The 24,577-nt window shown below is 34.1% G+C and overlaps 1 long non-coding RNA gene across 1 annotated transcript in view; it reads left to right on the top strand.

The window, feature by feature from the left end:
• Positions 1-24,577, top strand: part of LOC148624831 (uncharacterized) — a 40,001-nt gene that overhangs the window by 14,781 nt on the left and 643 nt on the right. Inside the window, exon 2 of the long non-coding RNA XR_015919787.1 lies at positions 12,027-12,068. This is a non-coding gene — a long non-coding RNA (uncharacterized LOC148624831). The remainder of the gene's footprint in view (positions 1-12,026; positions 12,069-24,577) is intronic.

Here is a 24,577-nt window from a genome sequence, read left to right as displayed (position 1 = left end):
GTCTGTAGGTAATTATTCTTCTGTGTGTACACGTAGTACATGCTGATAGTTAGACTGAAAAAGTCTTGAACCGTGCTCGCCTTTAGCCACTAGCCTGATGCCTGGAGCTAGTAAAACTTAATTCAGGCTAGTGAAATGATGTGTACATTTCTTGTTTCGGGCTAGTTGAACCCTATACAGTCCTCTATTATTTGGGCTAGTTGTTGAGAATTTTGAAGGAAAGGGCAGCTTTAAAACGAAGTTTGCTCTTATTTTCAAGTTTACCCAAATCTGCCATTTATATGGGAAATGTCTCTAAAATGAACATGTCTGTGACTAGATTTTATTTATTGTTTGTTTAGTGTTGATCATGACAAATTCAAATGACTCTTTTTTCCTTAGTAAAACATTTTGGATGGGTAACTATTGAAAAAAGTGACTGTAAGATCCTGAAGATAATCACTGCTTAGGTAGTACAATACAGATAGGTCATTTCTGAAAATTTGGTCGCATTTTGTGGAAATAAAGCTGATTTTTCGGCAGTCCGCACAGAAATTTCTAGTGTTTTGTCGTAAAAAAGGGCATATTTTTGAAATCCTTGGTGTGTGGAGGTTGAAGTCATTTATAAGTAATTTAGTGATTATTGTTATAAAATCCAGTAGCCATGGTAACATACTGAAAAAAATATCACTGAGTTTTAGTACAAATCAGGGGTGCCTTTCCAAAACTAACCGCCAATTACTATGTTTTATAAAATATCAGGCACTTGGACACTACCACAGGATGAAAGCATGCATGGAGTAGGTGAAAAAGGGGTAAAAATAATAGGACCATTTTTGATTCATTCTCTCTTAATTTTAGTTCCAAAAGTTCGTGCGAAATAAGGTATTTTGAAAATCAGCCATCTGGTGCTTAGGAGAGAACCTAATACAGCAGGGGACTGAAACGTTCCGGATATCATTCTTCATTTAAATTTCACCTGTTAACCATAACATATATTACATCTGTCTATGTATAAATGCTAAACTGCATTTAAACAATATATCCACCAAATTTCAACTTTTAATTTTAAGTTTTACAAAATTTGACCGGGGTAACTTGGTGTGCAAAACAGTGCGCCTTAATGTAACTGTATAGTGCACTTTTTGTACTTCTTGTACTTTTTGAAGATTTTGTATTTCATAGCAGTAAAAGTTGCTTCTGTCCATCAAATACTTAACTACAACATATACAGTTATTGTTTAAAGAAGTACTTGTAGCAAGTTAAATCATTGTTAAAAATTATATTTCCAGATATGTTTGCAAGAAATCTTTATATAACCAAGAAATTACTACATCAAGGTTTTCCATATCACAAGTTGGTAAAAACATTCAGAAAATTTTTTAACTGATACAAGGAATTTATTCTCAAATACAGATGTACTTGTAAAGGATTAGTATGTGGGTTTATCTCCCACCCTATATTTTATGGCAATATTCTTCACAAAGCTCAATACTCGCCTAGTAAGTTGACGAAACTGTTGAATAGGCTAAATCGTTAGGGGTATAGTTATTGTTAAAGATTTTCAGCATGACTTGGGTTGTGTCCTTATTGTATGAATTATGATGTACCATGGTTCTTAATTCCACACTTTTTGTAGGTTTAAACAGAGTTAGAAATAGCAGCCTGCCCACCAGCCCGAGACAGTTTTTTTTTTTGGCAGGGCTGGCTAATTTTAGCAAAAATTTATATAGCCATGTAGTAAATATATTGAAAAATTTTATTCAGGACTGGCTGGAATTTTGTCTGTTTCCTACCCTGGTTTAAATTGGTCTGAAGCTGGTATGTCAGTTAACTGTTAGTAGTTCTTTGTTTGTGCATTTGTCTAACTTATAATCAGTTTCTTTATTTTTGTTTTAACAATGGACTCTTTTTGAACTACTTTTTAGAAATGTTTAATTGTGTAATATTTTTTCCACAATGGCCAGTTTTAAAAAAGAGAGGAATTGTGATCACATCTAGGTACTTAAACCCTGCCACATTTATTTGCGCCAGACCTGAGTCTGGAAATTCTGGCCTCTGTATGTCTTGCTTTGTTTTCACTTTCAGTTTAATATTATGTTGCCAGAGTATATAGAGGTGACTATTTTGCTGTACCTGTTTATGATGTTTTGGGACCAGCTGCAGCCTGCCCTGTGGTGTGAGGATTTCCTCGCTATTCATTGAAGAGCCATGGGTGACCTTGAGCTGAAAGTTTCCATTCCGATGGGGTTGTCTCTTGAACATATTCTCCATATCCATTATTGTTTTATTGGTATGGATTATCTCCCTTAGACTTTGTTTCATACAGTTCTCAATATACATTGTACCTTAAAGTAGGACTAATTGATTGATTATAAACTTGCTTCAAGTCCATTTTTGATTTTTTTGATTTTTTTTAAGTTTCTTTCAAATGTGACACCAGGTAGATAGGTTTTTTTTCCACAGCCACCATCAGAGAAGTGCTATCAGTTGAAACTAACATTTATTTTTTTAGAGAAGGACTTGTAGTAACTCTAAATAATTGTTGGAAATTTGGTTGACAAATTTTAAATAAAATATTTAAAAAACGCTTTTCAGCTCTGTACTTGTGATAAACCTTCCTCGTAGAAAATAAATGAAATCAATTAAGCAAGCTGTCATACAGCTCATCAATTGTTAAATCCTTGAGACCCCACGACAGTCTGCTTCTTTTCTGAGAAAAGTTAAGTTTTGTCATATCCTGTTAAGCAAAACACCAATATGACAATTTTATGGGCACTTCATTTCCCATCAAATCCATTGCCAATTGTAAAAAATTGTGAAATGGTAAACAGTCTAGCCAGTAATGGTATTATGTAACTTAATTTACTGAAATCTAATTTCCACTTTCCAGTATGTCTCGCACCTAATGAAACACCCTCTTTACTTGTGGGAATGATATATTCAGACTTTTTCTTATGGCTGTATATGGTTTGTAGTGTTCAGGATACAGACAGCAGACATTTTAATGAATCTCTTTTCCCAGGACAGAAATACAGGTTATGCAGAAAAACGAGAACTGCATTTGTTATTTAATTGGTGTGAAAAATTTCTTACTGTTAAATGAAGACCCATAGACTGCCTAAGGAGCTAGCTGTTTCTCTACAGTTTGGCTCTTTTTTTCTCTTACCCTGTTCACACTATGCTATTTTAACCTTGGCTCCACCCGAATTAATTAGTTTCTGATTGAATCGCATTAAACCAGGACAGACCTGCATTGAAATTAAGAAATAAATCACAGAAATTCCATTTTATCATTGTTTTATCGCAGGCTGGCCATTTATGTCACATGGTTATACCCCAGAGCCATAGCTAGGGGTTACATAATGACATAAATGGCCAGCCTGTGGTAAAACAATGTTGAAATGGAGTTTCCAGGATATATTTCGATTCTATTAGGACTGATTTCTTCATATTTTTAGTGGATGCAGCCCACCTGTTTCACAGAATTTTTGTCATGTGTTTATCACTATTTTGCCATGGCTGTTGTCTAAAGAGCTTTGAAACACGCCATATTAGAATTACCACTCAACTGATATGGAGTGAAGGTATATCTAGATTAGTTATTTCAGATGCTAGTGTGACAAGTTGGGTGTCTAAGGAGACGCTTTACATTCAATGCCATGGCATTATTTTGATGAATTTTTTGTGAGGGCATAGCAAGTTGCTGCTTATTATAAAAATTGTCCTAAATTGTACTGTGACTCGACAATAAAATTTTCCAATCATTTGAAACTTTTTTGCTATGTAGATATGTTTTATATGATATGCATACAATTTGGGTACCTAGCTTATGATTCCTTTCATAGCTACCAGTGGCATTTTTATTACTCACTAAATGAGTGGATGTCATATTGGAATCAGATTATTTCAAACTTGATGTATGGTATGCTCTAAAATACAAGCATTAATCCTAAAATGGGTCAGGATAAATATATGGCATATTGCGAGGGTATAAATGTTAGAATAAAATAGTGGATGACGATTTGACATTTAAGTTCTACAAAAAAATGTTATGTCAGTTAAATACCTTGGAGTAAAAATTTAAAGTAGAAACTGTTCAATGTCATTGGCTTAAATAAAAAAAATGTAAAATTAACAAGTTTATTTTTCATTAGGAAACCTTAATGTGAGGTCTACTGATCCTGTTCCTGATGAAATACTGTGGCAATTCAATTTGAAATATTTTCAAAGTTATTGTCAAATTTGTATTCATTCAGATAGCTAAAAGAAATCTAGTAGAACCATACTAAATGGTAGAAATTTTCAAAAAATGTTTTGGGGATAGGGCAATAAGATGGATAAAACAGTTCTGGTATTAGACACCTTTTTTTTCCATTCATATTTATGAGTAATAGATTGAGAACAAAGTTGAAAGATGCTTTGTAATTTCTTCTCTTTATCTCAGAAAATAATTCATAAAAATTGAAATCTGCAGGGTTGTTTTGACTCAACGTTTGTTATTAAAGCCTGATTTATATAGACTATTACAGAAATACTTGAAAGGAAGTCTGAACTCTTTAAAAGGAAATTGCAAAGCTTCAATAAGAAACTGCAATTTAAATTTTAAAGCAGAGTTCCTTTGAAAGCAGACTCTAATCCTAATGAAGATTTTCATGATTGCAACTTAAAAAAGACTGGTAATAGAAATTTTAGATAAGTTTCAAATGTCGTATTCTCAGACAAAGTGAAAAATCGATTGCTGTAAGGCTTATGAAATGTCAGTGCATCTGAGCTGGAAGTTAGGTTATTTTTATTTTATTCTTGTGAAAAAACTATATAAAGAAATCAATCAAAATCGTCCAAATTTTATGGCTCAAGAAACATCTAAACACTGAAGTGAGATCAAAATATACCGGTAGATTAATTCCAACATTGATTTGTAGTTGAGGGCAAAGTTGCATCATTGGATGATGTCAATACTTCTGTTGTCTGTGCAAACAACCTTCAGTCAGTCACTTAATAGCTTGTTCTGTTTAAATTTGTCTGTGTTTTTCCAAAGATGATGGGTTTAGTCAATGTTGGTAATAGTTTCCTAAAAAAATTTGTTTCCACAGGTCATAATAGTTCCATGTTCTGTGTATGGTACGGTATACTGACTCTTTCCTTCATTTGAAATGAGTTAGTTAAAAGTTACCTTGTTGGAAGTAACAAAAAGCCAATAACTTTTCAAACAAGTTTTCCTGTGTAGTGTCTAAAGTAAGATTCAAATTTCAATGGAGTTATTATTGTTATAAAAATTTTTTTTTCTTTTCATACTTATATTGGCAACCGGACAGGTGTCTATTTTTCACACTGCATCCTTTGGTTTAAAGCATGAAAACATTTATTGTGTTCAATAAAGTATTTTTAGATTTATTTGGGAAACAAAGGTATATGAACCATTCCTTATGGATTTATATCCATGATAATGAAAAACAATGTGTCCTCATGTAAAGTTTGCCTTGAAATTTAAAAGGGCCTTGACTGCTTACCTTTGACCTGTTGTAGACATAGTCTACAACATATCAAAATTGTTCACATCCCATATCTGATCTACGTCTATTTGTCTAATGCATCATTACTTATCATTCTGTGGAATTTATAAATGTTTTCCTGGAAGACAAATCATTGTCAATAACACTGATCTCACTGATTTATTTCTTTTCTTGCGATAGCTGCAAATTGCTGAATAAGAGATCAGAAATATATATACTTTTCATCTAGTGGATCTACTGGTTATTGTCTTAATATAGTTTGGTTTGATTAATTTTGTATGTCTTAATACATTAAAAGGCTTCTGATAATATGAGTTTTTAAGTTGTCTGAATGGGTTTTGTGGCCATCATAGCAGTCTTCCCTGAGAACTATTATATGCCTTTTCCATTTTGCTTTAATGTTCAACAATTCCAATTGTATTGATAATGTAGTCTTGGAAATTTGTTTATAAGTGTTTATTTTTTGATAGATTATTTATTGTGTTATCTCTACATACCATTGCTTAAGTGGGTTGGTTTTGTCTGGAGTGAGTGTATTGTCTACATACCATTGCTTAAGTGGGTTGGTTTTTTCTGGAGTGAGTGTATTGTCTACATACCATTGCTTAAGTGGGCTGGTTTTGTCTGGAGTGAGTGTATTGTCTACATACCATTGCTTAAGTGGGTTGGTTTTGTCTGGAGTGAGTGTATTGTCTGCATCCCATTGCTTAAGTGGGCTGGTTTTGTCTGGAGTGAGTGTATTGTCTACATACCATTGCGGGTTGGTTTTGTCTGGAGTGAGTGTATTGTCTACATACCATTGCTTAAGTGGGTTGATTTTGTCTGGAGTGAGTGTATTGTCTACATACCATTGCTTAAGTGGGTTGGTTTTGTCTGGAGTGAGTGTATTGTCTACATACCATTGCTTAAGTGGGCTGGTTTTGTCTGGAGTGAGTGTATTGTCTACATACCATTGCGGGTTGGTTTTGTCTGGAGTGAGTGTATTGTCTACATACCATTGCTTAAGTGGGCTGGTTTTGTCTGGAGTGAGTGTATTGTCTACATACCATTGCTTAAGTGGGTTGGTTTTGTCTGGAGTGAGTGTATTGTCTACATCCCATTGCTTAAGTGGGCTGGTTTTGTCTGGAGTGAGTGTATTGTCTACATACCATTGCTTAAGTGGGTTGGTTTTGTCTAGAGTGAGTGTATTGTCTACATACCATTGCAGGTTGGTTTTGTCTGGAGTGAGTGTATTGTCTACATACCATTGCTTAAGTGGGCTGGTTTTGTCTGGAGTGAGTGTATTGTCTACATACCATTGCGGGTTGGTTTTGTCTGGAGTGAGTGTATTGTCTACATCCCATTGCTTAAGTGGGCTGGTTTTGTCTGGAGTGAGTGTATTGTCTACATACCATTGCTTAAGTGGGTTGGTTTTGTCTGGAGTGAGTGTATTGTCTACATCCCATTGCTTAAGTGGGCTGGTTTTGTCTGGAGTGAGTGTATTGTCTACATACCATTGCTTAAGTGGGCTGGTTTTGTCTGGAGTGAGTGTATTGTCTACATACCATTGCTTAAGTGGGTTGGTTTTGTCTGGAGTGAGTGTATTGTCTACATACCATTGCTTAAGTGGGCTGGTTTTGTCTGGAGTGAGTGTATTGTCTACATACCATTGCTTAAGTGGGTTGGTTTTGTCTGGAGTGAGTGTATTGTCTACATACCATTGCTTAAGTGGGCTGGTTTTGTCTGGAGTGAGTGTATTGTCTACATACCATTGCTTAAGTGGGCTGGTTTTGTCTGGAGTTAGTGTATTGTCTACATACCATTGCGGGTTGGTTTTGTCTGGAGTGAGTGTATTGTCTACATATCATTGCTTAAGTGGGTTGGTTTTTTCTGGAGTGAGTGTATTGTCTACATACCATTGCTTAAGTGGGTTGGTTTTGTCTAGAGTGAGTGTATTGTCTGCATACCATTGCTTAAGTGGGCTGGTTTTGTCTGGAGTTAGTGCATTGTCTACATACCATTGCGGGTTGGTTTTGTCTGGAGTGAGTGTATTGTCTACATACCATTGTGGGTTGGTTTTGTCTGGAGTGTATTGTACATTTAATTGTCCAATTGTCAAATTTGTCAAGTTTCTTTTTATACAAAGCTAGATAAAGCTGCTGATTGGTCTACTGATGGAACATGGCTAATACGTCTTCTTTATTGAAGCTGTTATCATTGTCTTGTACAGTATTCAGAATCTGGTATTGTTGTATCTAAATCACATGCAGAGCATGGTTATTATTTTTTTTATTCATGAAGTTGTTTAGGTTTGTTGTGATCTGTAGAACATTAAAAAAACACTTATCTTTGATAATTTGCCTTAAAAGGCTTTGCCTGAAGATGTTAATTTTTTGAGGTTTGCTAGAAAAATATTTCCATCTACTCACTACCCACCCCCCCTCCCAGTTGTAACTAAAGTTTGCTTGAAAATATATATAATCTACACTTCAATTGTACTAAATCTGATATTTGTTGATGAAAAAGCTCTTACTTTGCCTGATTCTTTGGTTGAATATTACTCAAATCTCCATCATATGTTCTTTCACAAGCTGAAATATTAGTAATGGTCTTGTATTAATTTGTCTGGATGATGTGGTCATTATGAGTTATATTATTCTGACCCACTCATTTCTCATCTTTGATGTCCATTACGTGAATCATGGCATTTTATCTGTCTGTGACTGAAGACATCGGATGTGTCACTGATAAATGTCACTTAGTCACAATTACATCATACAGCCACTGTTGGGTTGGGTGTTTATTCTACATGTGGTTTAGCTTAAGTTATGTTTAATTTTTGTGTCTGGAAGACATCCTGCTGATATTGTATTCATTTACTTTTAAAACAGTGTAGCAATTTATCAGGCAAGGACTGTGAAACAATGTTCTGAAATTCCTCCAATCTCACAAACCCTAGAAACCCTTCTGTGACTCGCCAGAAAAATAGGATAGAAATGAGATGTGGAAATTTATATGTACATGTGCGTGAACTTAAAGCCTCATGGACTGGACCAATTTTTCTTTCATTATTTCAGTTCTCCTATCCAAAGGAATAAAGGATACTGTGAAAGATTTTATATTTGTTGGGTACCAATTTGTGTGGATTTCGTGGTTGATACAAACCACGAAATTAAATTCATGATGCAATACATATTTTTCATTTATTTCCAATATGGGAGACATATAAACAAACAACAAATCAAACAACAAATTCAAGAATCCATGAACCAAAGATTTGTCTGCTATCCATGAAAATTGATATCCATGAATAAAAGTGCTCTCACAGTATTATATTATACCACTGTTCGTCAGACCTTCCATCCCTCTGCCCATTTGTATGAAACTTTAGTCGCATTTTCTTACGATCAACAAGTCATGGCTACTTGATATAAGATATAAATATATATGCGTGTAGCTATTAAATATTAATGGAAGGTTTAGAGAGGGGAATAAGACCATGATTTGATATAATCTTTGAAAATGTTTTAGGTTGTACAATGATATCACCCTGTCGTCGTTGTTGTTGGTGGTGTTGTTATTGATATCCATTATCTTTCTTTATTTACAATAACTTGAGTCTTTTTTTGAAATTTTAACACAAAGTTCATAGTAACATGGTGGAAGGCCAAATTGTTTTGGAGTTTTTTTGCCATATTGGAGGTGAAAGGGGAAAATGGATGTTATATGAATTGGTAGAAAATGTGTTTTGTAATAACCCTACAAATGAAGTTTGGTGGAGGTATATAGTATTCACTCTGTTTGAACTCTTTTCTTAGTAGCTTGCAGCATTGTTATGAAAATTTGTGGTATGTAATCTGTATAAGCACATGGACGTGCATACGGTCAGAAATATATGTTTGCACACAAATTGTAGAAATGACGACTGTTTAACTTTTTCAGCTAAACTTAGTCTCTTGTGTTTCCCACAACTGTTCTTTCACTTGCAGGGTTGTTATGAAACTCAATAGGGTGTTAGATTACCATATGTGGATGTGCATAGTGGCCAAAGAAGCCTAAAAAAACTTGATTTTATCATTTTTGGTAAGATTTTGACATGTTGTAATTGGATTCCTTATAAAAATTACTGCCCGCATTTTTCAATCAGATATGTTTCAGTGACAGGGATCAAAAGCAAATGTCTTTGATTAGCACCCTTAAAGCAGAACTTTTTTCACTTGTAACTGAATTTCACGTTTGTGTATTGTGTTAACTAGTCCCAAGTGAACAAAGTTCAAATTGTTGTAGTCATATCATACAGTTCTCTTCAAAGCTCTTTATTCTTACTATTGAAGGGCTTAATTAAACTTAACTCTAAAACTTTATATTGATTTCAAGGCTTCCTGCTGACCTGTTTTAGGTCTGATAATGACCATGTCCTCCTTTGCGACCTTCATATTTTAAAACTTAGGGATAACAATCTCTCTACACTTTTTTCTATCATTTCATATTTGGTATGCAAGTAATACCATACATTGCCAACTGAAATTAGATCTATAGCAGATCTACTTCCTGATTGGTCAGTCAAAGAATCTAATTAATTAGCAGGGCTATAGCCAGAAATATTTCAGGGGTTCATAGGGACATTAATTTAGACCAAATATTCACATCTTTGAAAGTCCATAACCAATTATAAGCTTGTTTTTAACACCTTTTTTCTCCTGACAGACAAGGGCAGGGGAAAGAGGGTTTCATACTATACTTTGAACCCCCTTGCTTAGAGCTAAGAAAGATAGGAATATCCTGAATGAGCAGTAGTGCTCTTGTAATTTTTTCATGATTTCATTAAATTAAGTCCTGTTTTTCCAGAAATTTGATCCTTAACAGCAGAAAAATCCAATTGGTTTCCTTGTATAAAAGGTTCCATCCCATATTCTGCTCCGTCATTGGCAACAGTTTGAATATGTCATGTCAGTATATATCAACTATTTTTTTAATTTATTGTCTCAAGCAAAAATTTACTAGTTTTATCTTTGTTGATAAGCATAGAAGCTTTTTAATCTGGTTGGAATTGTTTTGTTTGGATGCCTTTAAGCATTGATAGCATCAAAACAAACAGCCTTATTGAATTTGATTGAAAGCTATAAAAACATGGACATTATTTTAATCTGCAGGATTATGTATGTTTATTGCAAAAAATCACGCTATTTGGCATTTTACACAAAACATTTGACTCTGCTACATGTTATTGCATTTAGAAAGTAAAAACTAAAATTTTCAATTTTTTTTTATCTCAGATTTGGCTTGAATTTCTGTGATATTTATCTTTGCTGGTGCAAAAAAACAAAAGGTATCAAAATATTTGAGCTTGCTACATGTAAAATCATTTAGGAAGTAAAAAAAAAAAAATGACAAATGTTGGCTAATCTCAGATTTAGTCTGATTTTCTCATATTATTTATCATTATTTTCAGCACTGTGGGTACAAAAAACAACAAATGAAATATGTGCTCCAGCTGTTTTGTATCTTTGTCCTTGAAATTGATGAAAATTGTAGTGTTTTTTTACAGAGACAAAAACATTAGGTCTTGATGAAAAACAGCATGTGTGAAGTGCATATATACACTGAACATCACAATTGCAGCAGCAGCTATTGTTCTGGGTACAGTTGAACCTGGTTGTTACATGTATCTCAACCCTCAAACTCAAATCTAATAGAAGTCCACTTTCTTGCTTATGTTGGCCACACATGCATTGTAGTAGGAATTGTTTTTGGTTTCCCACAGAAATTCACTTTCTACAATTAGTTCTGTGTATTTAGCAAATCTGTACTGGTATTAATGCTTTTTATCTTTATAGGAAAATAGGAGCATTAATATACCTCAACAATACTTTATCTTTCTCCAGTTGATGGGAAATAAAAGCATCTTACCTTTCTTTTATTAATTGGATGGAATAAATAATGAATCAGCTTTTTGGTACATAATGCACAGGGAGTAATTGCATTTAGATCTTTTTTTTTTTTTTTTTTTTTTTTTTTTAGTAAATTTTGATTTTTTTTAATAAATTTCACAGAAAAATGTTGCATCACAATAATGGAGACACAATATTAATCTTGCTTTAGTTGTTATTGCTTCTCTTTGAAGCATGCAGCATTCTGGTATATAGACAATAAAGTGGTAAGGTGACTCTCAGTGTCAGAATAATGAATTAGATTGGGATAAAAAATATGATTTATTAAGTAATATGATTGAGAATTTTAAAGTAATTACCTGGTACTATTAACAAGTCCTTTTCATCCCTGCAGGGACTGGTAAAACAAGCTTCCTGTCTTTGGTGCCCCTCCTCAGGTGTATACCAGATAATGCAGTTCTGTCATAAATGTTTCCAGCAGATGGTACAAGAACATCCTTGCTTTCTTTTCCCTATGATGTCCAGCTCAAGGCTGTTTTGGATATTTTCTCAGTTGCCATCCTCAGCACATGACTACCATTAAAATAAATACAAATAGAGTTTTTTATGCATCAGATTGTTTTTAATCTTCAATAATTACAACCAGTTTTCTAATTACAGAAATGAATTTGAAGACTAAAGCAGGACTGTATGGACTGACAGGTATGAAATGTTATAGTTATATATACAATGGAAATCAAGGATATCCTGTTGTAAAAATAAATTGGAAGTCCAGTTGATAGTCTATTTAAAGGTATTAAATACTGCTTTCAGAAAACCCCTTATTTGTGTGAGGTTTTATTAATAAACACTACAGGTGTATATTGTCATGTACATGTAAACCTATTGTTGCATTACATACACTTTTGGTCAAGTTGTTTCTATCAAATCTGCTCTCTCTCTTTGTCATGTCCTATTTTTTTTTTTAAATGAATAGTCTTCCACATTGATAACTTCAGTTAGACAGTCTGTTTTTTAAGACACTTGTCCTATGACTGAGACTTGTACAACATTTGAACATGTAAAAAATATTTGAAAAACAATATGTTTTAACCTGTCATAGTTCTCCTTTCCTCTTTCGTTTACCCTGGATTTAACTTTTTTATGAGCAACTCAGCCGTGTTTCTAGAAAAGCAGAGGACGTTTAACCTACCAGTACATCTGGTCCATGCTCCCAGTTATTGGTGGGGTCTGTATTGCTCATTTACTTTTGTTACTTTGTATTATTTTGGTTAATTTATGATCTGTGTTGTGTTTGTCTGTTTTACATGTCTTGTCTTTGTTCCTGGATTACATTCTTTCGATTTCTGCTAGAATTTTGGTTCCCTTGGTTACTCTTCCAACTCATTGGAACATAATCAGTGAAATTTTTGTGAAAATCTGGGTAAACTTCATAAAACATTCCTCAGGCCCTTACAGCCATATGATGCTATATGTACTAAATGAACTAAGTGATAAATTTCTACATTTGCTTCGTATTAGTCAACTTAGTGTGGTTTGATGTAAAGCCAGAGAATATTTCCTGTCCCTCATGCAAGCCAGAAATATTTCCTGTCCCTCATGCAAGCCAGAGAATATTTTCTGTCCCTCATGCAAGCCAGAAATATTTCTTGTCTCTCATGCAAGCCAGAAATATTTCCTGTTCCTCATGCAAGCCAGAGAATATTTCCTGTCCCTCATGCAAGCCAGAAATATTTCCTGTCCCTCATGCAAGCCAGAGAATATTTTGTCTGTCTAATAACTTGTACCTAAAAAAATAATTCAAAAGTACTTTAAACAGTCATTTGAATATGAAAAAAATTATTTTGACGAAAATGAATTTTTGGGTTTAGAAATTTGTTAATTGGTTATGTAAGTAAATTGGAACCAAACAATATTTGAAGGTCTGCATAACAGATAAATAGAGATTTTAGAAATTTCCAATAAAAAAAACAAAACGAAACTTTATGTATCAGTTATTAAATACAGCTGCTGTTTCGTTACAGAGTATATCCATTGGTAGGTATTAAATGGGTAATTTGAATGATCAGAAAGATATTTTGGCTTGTATCTCGTTAAGTGATTTCATAGAGAGAAACAAAAGACATTATATTTGTTATGCAACATGTAAATATTTTCCTCTTTGTGTTTTTGTCGAAAGATTGCTTGGCATTCGTTCAAATACTTTCAAGCATTTTCAATGACTACATCTACCAGGTATTTGCATGCACATAATATCTTAACCGAATTTTGGTGTGATTAAAGAAATTACTTAACTGAGGATGTACAAGTAAATCAGTGGATGGAATAGATAGAACATGGAAAAGCATTTTGGGATTCTATTGTTGCATATTGCATGAAGTGAAAGTTGAACAACCTCACAACCAAGTGGAAAAAGTGATGTAATTTATACCATAAAGAGTCGAAGAACAGAATCATTTTGATGTTGTAATTCTGAAATAATGGAATTAGTTATTCAGTGTATGGCCCATTTATTGTAAATTTGATAAAGTGACATGATGTACTTCTTGCTAGGTCTACAAGAACTGTCTTAGTTTTTGCCCCCTCCTCAGGTGGTTCTGAAATGATTTTGACTAAATATTTTACAGGAATACCCTAGGCAGGGGTCAGACCTCGCCTGGGTTTATCTCAAATTATAATCAAAAATATAAATTACAATCTTTGAATTTTCTTCAAATCATCTGTTTGATGTTAATTTGAGTAAAAAAAGGACTTAAGGAAAATCTCAATGTAAGATTCTTTATGAAACTGGGCCCTGAGCTGTTCAACATTTAGTCTCCCGCGACGTGTCACAAGGGGACATGGAAATGCCGGGCAACCATCCGCGTTTTCGACACTTTTTTTTGTTATGCTTTTACCAAATAAGTTTGTTTTTGGTATATGGCCTTATTATGAAAAGTTACAGATTATGTTTGACTTTGGTTACGGTTGAATGATTTTGATGGAAGTTATGGCCCTTTGACTTCAAATTTCAGTGAATTTACAGTTTGCTGCACTTATTTTTGTAATGCTTGTACCAATTGATTTTATATTTTGTATGTAGTCTTACTTTGGGAAGTTACAGATTAAGTCAGGCTTTGGTTATGGTTGAATCATTTTTACCGATGTTACGGCCCTTAGTTTTTATAGGGTATAGATCTGTAATCATTGGTCAATCATGCAGAAGTAAGTAAATTGACTATTGAAAGTTAGATGGTCAAATCCACTTCCAACACACCAATTAACCTACAACAAAGATAGTATCGGGGAATAAAATATACTTTTTAAATCTTATCTAAGTGAGAAGTCAGGTGTATCAATGATGTCCCATGGTCTTGAAGATTCTATAGTACCATATCACATCTGATTGAATGTAGTATGAATTCTTCAGTCATGCTAGAAATTCATATATGAACATTTTTGTGGGAGTAACTACTGTTTTACATCAGAATACATGTTTTGTTTTTTCTTATATTCATGTTTATTTCTCCACTGAATTAAAAAAAAAAATTTGCTTATCTATATTCTTTGGTCTTTAGCTAAAAAAATCTCAAGATTCATCGTTAAGTTTTGAGGTTAAGAAGTTCATACCTCAGGATAGTTGGAACAGTTGTTAATAGAATAAAATTTGATCAGATATTTTTGTCCTTTTTTCATATTTTAAATGTGATTTAGCATTCTATGTTAGAACTGCAATCAATTGTGTAAATTAAGTTTTATTATTGGTGCGGTTTCATTGATCAGAAGAATTTGTCCTGAAGACATTTTTACAGTTGTTATTGATTATATCTTGTTAGCTTCCATCATCTTATAAACTACCCAAGACAAAAATAAAATTATCGTCTAGACGACAGATTTTTTCCCATAAATTGCTTGATGTATCAACAAGATTGGCTCACAGATCAAATAGAGACTTTATATGGATATTGTCTGTGTCGTTATTGGTCTAATGGTGCAATTACCACGGTATATTTGAGGTGCGGAAATTTTGTCCTTTCTTATCTTGTAAGATTACCGGATAAGGGATTATTTTGTCTCTGGTTTGGTGATGTATATTACCATGGTGATAACATATACAAGGTTTGATTTAGCCAGTGTCCAGTACTTTACCACATTAAATCTCAATTACTCTTTCAACTTTATTAGAGACTTAATGATTTAAATGACCATTAGGGATGTGTAAGTTCACCTGAAGGTTACCTATAGCTTTATTTTTGTTGTCTTTTCATTCATCAACAGATTTATAACTAGGAATTTCAATGAAGGGATCGCTTTAGTAAAAAATCACAAAATGCTAGAATACATTTGCCTTTATTTTTAGCCAAGACCTTTATGTAACACTGCAAAGGAGTCACTATTTCAGTTGTCCTGCCTGTCCATTTATCATTGTACATACCATGTAAGCTCAAAGCTGTCAGATGGATTTTGATGAAAATTTATTTAAAGGTTTGGCATTGTACACAGATGTGTGTAAAGCAAGGTGATTATTATGGGAGCTTGCAAAGGGAGATAATCCAACGTCAGTGTTTTAAAAAGAAACTGAATTATTCTAAAACCTATCAGCGCAGCTCCTGCTTTGCCTGCTCTTCAATGAATATAGATGAAACTATATGATGGATTGAGATCAAATATCAATATACAGTGACTGGGGTTAGATTTTTGAGAGTGGGTCATTTTCCATCAAATTCAAAAATTTCAGTAGGACATTCTTCAACATTCTATTCAAATATTCCTGATTGCTATGGGACATTTTCAGTTTGAATATGATTAATGGCATGTGGCCCCTCCTAATCTTAACCACTGAATATACAGAAAGCAAAATGAGTAGCTTATAAAGAGTTTTACATCTTAAAAGAAGGAGCTATTACTCATTGAGTAATTAACAGTTTAAGGACAATGGCTATTTTTAAGTCTATGGACAATGGCTATTTTTAAGTCTATGGACAATGGCTATTTTAAAGTCTATGGACAAAAGCTATTTTAAGTCTATGGACAATGGCTATTTTTAAGTCTAAGGACAATGGCTATTTTTAGTTCTTTGGACAAAAGCTATTTTTAAGTCTATGCACAATTGCTATTTTTAAGTTTGATTCACTGTAAATGATTTAACAAAGTGTTATGCAAACTCAACTAAGATGTTGACATTTCCTTGATAAACAAATTTGAAAAAGTGGGCAGATTTACAGCACGAAAGGTCCTCATTCTTTTCTTTTATTTTGTTTTAGAATTCACTGTCTGATTTCTAGCTCTCTGTTGGCTTTCAATCAGAAAATATATCATTGTTAAATCTATTGGAATTCTGGGAGATTTCATAAGTCATGAAAGTCAGACAGCATAGAAATAGATAATTTTAGTATCCATGCCGACTTAAAGAATTCCATTGATGTTACAACTGTAAAAAATATTTCAATGCTATTAATTCTATATCCTTGAATATCTTTGGGAATTAAATCCTTTTGATATTGATTCTTGTAAGTCTGTCTAAACCTTAATAATATTCATTTCCTGTAATTTTCTTCCTTTTGTCCTATCATGTTATTTTGTAGGTAGAAGAAAACAAATCAAGTCTCTAGAGAGCTGTAGAAAATGGGATTTGAAAAAACCCTGAGCTTCAGGACTTCCCCTTCAAATAAAAAATCCACAGACCCCAGATTTAAAATTTATACTTAAAGAAAAGAGCATTTTTTTCAATTCTGGTTATGATATATATTGTCATGATTTGCATGCTTCACAATAGTTTTCAGAAAGAATAACATTCTTAAAAGATATGAGCGTGATGAAGTGCGCAGTCACTTGGGTACGAAGTGCGCAGTCACTTGGGTACTTCCAATTGTTCTATTTCAAGACACTTATAAAAAGGAAAACCATTATTAAAAAGTAACAAGTAATTTGTAAATAGCGCTGCATGATGTTAGCAAAAATTAATCTCCTGCAAAATTAATTTGTGAAAATCGTAAATTACACAAGTATAAAGCAGTTAAAGTCTCAGTATTAATTAAAAATTCGACATCCTGACATTGCTATTCATTTAATGAACTTGAGTCATGCAACTCTTGTTGCCGTAATTCAAAACCAGGTAATGTGATTCGGAACATTTCCAAAGTCATCAATGTTTGCTTTTATTTATTCTGATCAGATCGCCAGAACCTGATACAATAAATTGCGATGGATGCAATTATGCTTCTGTCTCATTAACTGATATGCATTAAAACAAGGTAGAAATATCTATACAGGGGGCTTGACTCATACCAGCTGATTTTTAAAAAGTTGAAATTGGCATCAATGCATGGTGCCGTGTCCGATGATATCATCCAGTAAGTGATGTAATTCATCTTTTAAAGAGCAAAAGTGCAGATTGTTTTGTTTATGGGGTTGTTCTGATGTCATAGAGTTAATGGCATTGAATTTAAGGTCCATTAAAATCTGAGTGCTATTTAATGATGTGTTGTTTTTTTTTTCTGCAACTACTAATCAGTACACTTTTTGTATGTTTTTTTTCATAAAAGGATGCTTCAAAATAGAAGTCTATTAATTGAACTGGAAATAAAACTGAGAAAAGAAGAAATCTGTTTTGGTTTAATCTGTTCTGGTGGATCATGCCTTTTTTAGCTCACCTGGCTGTCGGCCTTGTGAGCTGTTACCATCACTTGGTGTCTGTCATCATCATTTCTGAATGGATTTTGATGAAACTTAATTTAAAATTTTCTGAGGGCATCCTGCTCAAAGTGAATATTTTGATTTTTGATCCATCAAAAAAACATGGCCACCATTATTATGTTTAGAACATAGGGGTCAGACAGCAGTTTTTCTCCAAAACCTTTAGGTTTAACCAAATTCTGACATGGTAAAAGTGTTCGGCATTATTAGATCTATTTGTGGTTAAATTTTGGTGAAAATCTGTTTACCCCAGTTGGAAGAGTAATCAAGGGAACCAAGGTTATAGCGGTAATCAAAAGAATGTAATCCAGGGACAAAGACCAGACATGGAAAACAGACATACACAACAAAGAACATAAAGTAACTAGAATCATAAAAACAAAGTAACAAAAGCAAAGGAGCAACTCAGACTCCACTAAAAACTGGGAGCATGGACCAGGTGCACCGGTAGGGTAAGCGTCCTCTGCTTTTCTAGAAACACCCGCCAAATTGCATAAAAGTCAAGTCCGGAGTAGACAAATGAGGAAAAGAAAACTATGACCCGTTGTTCCTGAAGCCTATTTATGAGAGTTGTAGCGCGATACAAAAAGTCTGCGTAGTTTCGGCAATCTCCGGCATAACGTATGAGTTGTGATGTGAACACTCCATACGCAGGTGCTGAAGGGATTGGACTTATTGCCCTTTTTGAAATTTTTTGCTGTTTTTGATGTTATTACTTTCTAAGATATTTTCTTAGAAACTACTTTGCAGAATTCAATGAAAGTTGGTATGAATTTTTTTAGGGTATCTTGCACAAAATGGTTGTTTAGACAAATGAGGAAAGGAAAACTATGACCCTTTGTTCCAGAAGCCTATTTATGGGAGTTGTAGCATGATACAAAAAGTCTGTGTAATTTCGGCAAGATCTGGTATAACGTATGAGTTGTGATGTGAACACTCCATTAGCAGGTGTTGAAGGGATTGGACTTATTGCCCTTTTTTGAAATTTTTTTGCTGTTTTTGATGTTATTATTTTCTAAAATCTTTTCCTCAGAAACTACTTTACAGAATTCAATGAAAGTTGGTATGAATTTTTTCAGGGTATCTTGCACAAAATGGTTGTTAAACTCTTGGTTTTGTCAAAAAATATGGCTGCTGTTTCGAAAAATAGAACATAGGGTCAAAATGAATTTTTTAGTTAACATGGCCATCATTCGTCACTGTTGTCATTGTCTGCCGTCGTCTTTTAACAATTTTTTTTTTAAACTGTCCTCCTCTGAAACTACAAGACCAATCAGAACCAAACTTTGTATGAGTATTCCTTAGGGTGTTCTGCATAGAATTGATGTGGGGATTTTTGATCCACCGAAAGGCATAGCATCTAAAGATGATTTTTTTTAATCATTTTTCACCTGTACAACTTTGAAAATCTTCTTCTCTGAAACCATGCAACAAAATCAAAAGAAAAATGGCATAATTGTTTTTAGGGTGTCCTGCACAAACTGATCATTTAAAGTTTTTCAACGGTCAGTAAACATGACTCTTGTTTTTAAAAATATAACATGAGAGTCCAAATGCTTTTTTTGCAATTCTTTCGTCTTCTATAGATGAATAATGACGATGAAAGCCACTCACAAGATTACCATGATATATTTGCTTGGATGAAAAAATGTAAAATTAAACAGTTTATTTTTCATTAGGAAACCTTAACATGAAGTCTTCTGATCTTGTTCAGATGAAAGGGCTTCGAAAAAATACCATAGTAATTCAATTTGAAATGTTTTTAAAGTCAATATTAAATTTGTATTCATAGAAGTAGTAGAACCATACTAAATGGTACAGATTTAAAACAAAAAAAATGTTTTGGGGATAGGGCAATAAGGTAGACACAACAGTTCTGGCATGGGACACCTTTTTAGCTCACCTGACCGAATGTCATGTGAGCTATTGTAATCACTTAGTGTCCTCCGTTATAGTCGTCGTCTGTCATCGTTGTAACGACGATGACACTATTTGACCAAATCTTCCTTCTGCATCGGACTGATGTAGGGATTTTTGATTGGAAAAACATGGCTGCTGTTACTAAAAATAGAATAGGTCAGTTGGAAGATTTTCGCATATATCTCCAAAGCTTTTAGGTTTAGCAAAATTCTGACATGGGTAAAAGTGTTCAACATGATGAGATCTAAATATATTATAATCTGGTAAGCCATTTTGGAGTTATAGCCTTTTTCAGTGTTTTCATATCTCATATATCTCCAAAACCATTAGGTTTAGCCGAGTTCTTTCAGTTGCTGAAATAATCCTTATCATAAGGCCTACTATAGTTTGTAGGGATCAAAGTTTTCAGACACTTGCTTGTTACAGTCATTGCCCTTAAAAGGGGAAAAAAGTTATTAGCAGTTTTCAGCCAATATCTGGAAAACTATTATGGATAGAATGAAATAAATTGATGAAATGATCCTTATGATATGTCCTATCAAAGTCTTCTTTGAGTCAGAATTGTCCCACAACCCCTTGTTGGAGTTATTGCCCTTGAAAGACAAAAATTTAAGCAGATGGAAGATACAGGCTCCTGGGAGCCTCTTGTTTGTGCTTAGAATTAATTGATAAGATAAATTTTGGAGATTCAGTTTGGGTTGGAGCAGATACTTTTTTTGTTGCACAGACTGTGGTAGTCGAATTAATATTAAAGTCCTTCACCAGTACAATTTACATAGATTTAAAACAGCAGGACGGTGACAAGGTTTGAAGAATAATTAGTACAGGTGCAAAAATACACAAAATAGTGCATATTAATTGACTAGACATGGACAGAACTTTCAATTTCTTAAACCAGGTACATCAGTTCTCTATTTATGAATAAGACCTGATTTTAGAATATCAGACAGCAGTTGGTGTCTTTGGCACTTATCTTTCTGATAGGCCAATCAGAATTGGTCTTTCATGATTTTGACAACATTATTCAAAAGGAAAAATCTGAGTATTCTGAAAAGGTCACATGAACAGAAAGTAGAATGGAATGTTGTTAAATCCTACATACAGTGATTGAATGGAACAATTGATGGGTCTAATTTTAATTAGATTGTTGATTGTTTTGCTGAAAAAAAATTATTGCTCTTGACTAATATTAAAGTCAGAATGTGTCTCCAGAACAAACCAATCAAAAACTTATTGCAAAAAATAAAAAGTTGTGCCTACAGTAGAACCATAGTTTTTTTTAAGAGAATGTTAGCAGCTACACAGGTATTTTTTCTTTGACTACAGGGAACAATATCATGTTGTAACATTTTATAGTAAAACTACTTTAAGTGCATGTTTTTACCATCTCTCTGAAATGACTTCAGCTTCGATTTTATATTGGGCAGATATTTAAAGCATGACTAGATGAGCATTCAGACTGAATAGAACTTAACTGTACTCCTGAGATCAGGGAATAGGATTAAATGTCCATATTTCTGTATGAATACTGAAATATATTTGGATTAATTTACAAAATAAAAAAAGGTTAAACAAATAAAATATTTTAGACTAGACTATTTTGATGAAATAATTGGAAAAAAATGTTTATTATAAAAATGTTACAGAAATTCATTCCTGTTATTGTCTGTTTTTTTTCCTGTCTTTAATTCTATGTCATTTTAGCAATGTTATATTTCACTGTAAGGGATGGAATTTTAATTGCTGTCTTTGCATGATAGAAGTAGTATTTACATTGGATCTTTTGAAAGTCTGCCTTTTTACCTGCATTACTGACAGAAAAAGCTGGTCTTCACCTTGTCTGTCCAGCATGCTCAGAGGGTACCTACATTGTTAATCTGAAACTCAAAAATTATTAAACCATAGTGCTGATTTACTTATGGGCTAAAAACTACCCTCTTATAGCAGTTTTTGACCCATCAAGCATTTGATCACATTTGACAACCGGACCAGTGGCTGTGTCTGACACTGTCCTTCTTAGGGAGGTAACAACCGGACCAGTGCCTGTGTCTGACACTGCCCTTCGTATGTAGGTAGAAAGGTAGGGTGGCTGTGTCTGACACTGCCCTTCCTAGGGAGGTAGAAAGGTAGGTTGGCTGTGTCTGACATTGTCCTTCATAGGGAGGTAGAAAGGTAGGGTGGCTGTGTCTGACACTGCCCTTCCTAGGGAGGTAGAAAGATAGGCTGGCCGTGTCTGACACTGTCCTTCGTAGGGAGGTCGAAAGGTACGGTGGCTGTTTCTTACACTGTCCTTCATAGGGAGGTAGAAAGGTAGGATGGCTGTGTCTGACACTGCCCTTCCTAGGAAGGTTGAAAGGTAGGGTGGCTGTGTCTGACACTGTCCTTCCTAGGAAGGTAGAAAGATATAGTGGCTGTGTCTTACACTGTCCTTCGTAGGGAGGTAGAAAGGTAAGGTGGCTGTGTGACACTGTCCTTCCTAGGGAGGTAGAAAGGTAGGGTGGCTGTGTCTGACACTGTCCTTCGTAGGGAGGTTGAAAGGTAGGGTGGCTGTGTCTTACACTGTCCTTCGTAGGGAGGTTGAAAGGTAGGGTGGCTGTATCTGACACTGCCCTTCCCAGGGAGGTTGAAAGGTAGGGTGGCTGTGTCTTACACTGTCCTTCGTAGGGAGGTAGATAGGTAGGGTGGCTGTGTCTGACACTGTCCTTCGTAGGGAGGTAGAAAGGTAGGGTGGCTGTGTCTTACACTGTCCTTTGTAGGGAGGTAGAAAGGAAGGGAAGGCAATTAGTCATTCTTATGAAAGTTGAAATGTTTTGAAAGTTGCTGATTTTGTTTGGTTTTAGTTATCAGTTTACAGACAGGTTTTTTGCTTAGTTCTAATGTTTTGTTTTTTTTTGGAAGCATTGTTCTTCTTGAGGCATTTAGGTGCAAAAGTTTTTCCTCAGTGTTTCAGTTCTTTAATTGTAAATGAAGCTGAATGGTCAGGATTGTGTAGATTCAGAAATAATTATTTTAGTTACATGCTTTGTGTATTCCAATAATTTAAATGATATTGTTAAATAAATTTTTGCAAGTTCTAGCTGCATTTATGCCCCAAATATTAATGCAGCAAGTTTTGAACTAATAATTCGTCAAATTCACTGAAAATGATAGTTGGCTGAAGTGAGAGGAAATACCATATAAGTTGACAATATCATTTCAATTTAGCACAGGATAAAATCATTACTTGAAGGATAATTTGTTGTCTGAGCATCCATCCATTTGTCATGTCTGAACTTTATAATATGTCTAGAAACGCCACAAATAAGCATGTTAGTATGAATTTCAGATGAAATGGAATATCTCGGCGAGACACATGAAATAAAGTTAATGATAAAGTCTAACTTGGTAAAGGCAAGTGTCTGAATTTATTTTTCTGCACTCCAAATTTAATGTTTTTATTGAGTGGTTCTATTACAAAAGTAATCACTGTGAAGTTTATCATAAAAGGTCTTTTCTGGATGAAAATAAGTCAACATTTGAGTAAGAATTTTGTTTATCACTAGACTGTATGGATATATTTTGGTTTTTAGTTCTTTAAATTAAAAGTATACCGGTATATTTGTTTAAGGGTACTCGGCCATCATTATACGATCAGGCTTGTTATGTCTCTTGCTTGTGCGAGTCAGGCATTATAGCTTAATCTCATGGGATCACGCAAAAGGGAAAATATCTCGCATAAACCCAAAAGTGGGGAAAATTGTATTAAAAGGCAGGGCTTTGCTTATGTTTTTCACCATAAATCTCTATTTACCCAGTTCATGAAGACTTAATTTGTCATCCTCCAATTTGTTTTTGGACTTGATCTTTGTCCATACCACAAGTCCCGAAAGGCTTTAAAATTTTGATCATTATCAGCAAAATGTTTGCTGGAATAAACCTAATTAATGTAACCTCGAAGGTACATTTTAACTCAAAATGATACAGAATTTTCGAAGATGTTGCCGTTGGAAGCAACGCAAATTGCCATTCAGACAAGAAATTATAAAAAACTTAAAAAACAGGATTGGTCTTTAGAAAGAGAAACTAGCACTAATTAAGCCACGAAACTGTACTAACATTGAATACGACAACATCATTTCAGATGTCCTTGTCAATACCCGAATTTCTTTTGACATTCCCTATTCAAACAAGGTTGTTTGTGCCATAAAAATTATTGGGAACGGGAATTGCTTGCTCAATTCCTTATCATACCTATTGTGTAAATCCACGGACCTTGTTGTCACGTTGAGTGTATTGACTGTTGCAGAACTTTTCGTTAATTCACCAGACACACAAAACTTCTGAACTGCTAAGACCTACCAGTGGTAACGTGCACAAGTAATTTATGGGTATTTCTTCTACTTGATGATGCAAGCGCAAGGATTGGTTTGAGTATCATACAAGCTTTGTGTTCAGGCAGTATATAGGAATCACCCCGCTTGTCTGTCCATCTGTCTTCATACAAAATGTTATAAAAGACTTGAGCACCCTCCAAAAATGTTTTTAACCTCAAATGCAAGTATTCTATGGTAATAAATATATTGTGCTCTTGTTTTTCACTTCTTTATCTCACAATTGAAAATATTGATTGATTTTGA

This window comes from Perna viridis, chromosome 2 (genome assembly GCF_037379345.1).
Source record: "Perna viridis isolate PV_CMFRI_1.1 ecotype Kerala chromosome 2, ASM3737934v1, whole genome shotgun sequence".
Taxonomy (NCBI): Eukaryota; Metazoa; Mollusca; class Bivalvia; order Mytilida; family Mytilidae; genus Perna; species Perna viridis.
This window is presented reverse-complemented; position numbering and strand designations above follow the sequence as displayed.